We start from the raw sequence: 1,321 nt of genomic DNA on the forward strand, positions 1-1,321 counted from the left end.
CACCAGAGTCCTATTTCAAGTAGCTGTTTTAATTACTACCACCAGTGCCAGAGGCCCTGAATGTGGTCAACGTTATTACTCTTACTCGTTTGACTAAACCATATTAAATCTAGTAGGAATTTTAATTGACAGTGCCTTACTCGAGAATTCGTAGATCATGGAGTTAATGCCTTGTACGTATTCAATTGACTTCCAAAGATTATGATGAGTACGGAGACAAATAAATCGACGTCAGTATTTCTCAAACATATTTTGCTACTTAACCCTTATACTATTTTCTAAAAGTCGTGGAATCCACACCTATATTCTATGGACAACACAACCGCCGTAATTTTTACTAGACATTAAATGAAACAAAAACTGCTTTAAAAATAATGAAAAAACTCATATAACTTATCCTGAAAATATTGAGTATCACTTTTTATTTAAAAAATGTTAGTAAATTTTATTAAGAGATTGTGGAGCCCGAATATTTTTTCATAGTACTCTAAAGTTCCATGGAACTGACTTTAGGAAACACTGCTATAAATCTTTTGACGGATGCTCTAATGTTTCTGTTGCTCTAGCATTTGTAAAAGTCTCATATTTTAATAATTTACAGCATCATTACAAGATCACACATTCTGAAAAATGCAGCCGATATAAATGAACGGTGATACAAATATGACTGAAGTTTTCAGTTCTTTAGGAATATGTTGGGGTTCCCACATCTTCAGGATGAGGGTGCAAGGGTAAGCCTCCATGTTTGATTAGCTCAAATGGGATGTTATCTGGGTCTGGAGACTCCCTTAATCTCATTTGCATCAGTGTTTGTTTGAATTCGTGAAAAGTAGCCTGAGGAGGATGATTTGGACTGTTTCTCAGGAAGTTCTAAGCTGTGTTCGATTTTCTATTTAGGAGGGTGGAAAAATATTCCTTCCAGCGTAGTAGTATGTCATGTGGATCGGTCAGGATACTTTTATTGTCAGCTGCTGGAAGGGATCCAGTTGATGTTCGTACTGGTCCAAATAGTTGTTCCGTTCCAGCATAGAAACTTCTAAGGTCACGTGCATCTGCATATTTCTGAAGCTCGACTACTATTTTTTGCCACCAAATGTTCTGTAGTTTTTAGTTTTGTTTGAGATTCCTGTTTTAGCTTCTGGAAATGCTCCTTTTTGAGTCTGGACCATCGGTCTCGTTCGTGAGCCAGTTGAGCATTCTCCTTTTCTTTCAATCAGGTTTCTGATTTCAATGTTGTTTTTATCAAATCAGCCCTAATTTTTGGTCTTGGTTAAACTGATGATAGTGTTTGTTGTTTTTGCGACTATATATATATATATAT

Source organism: Octopus bimaculoides, chromosome 3, assembly GCF_001194135.2.
Source record: "Octopus bimaculoides isolate UCB-OBI-ISO-001 chromosome 3, ASM119413v2, whole genome shotgun sequence".
NCBI lineage: Eukaryota > Metazoa > Mollusca > Cephalopoda > Octopoda > Octopodidae > Octopus > Octopus bimaculoides.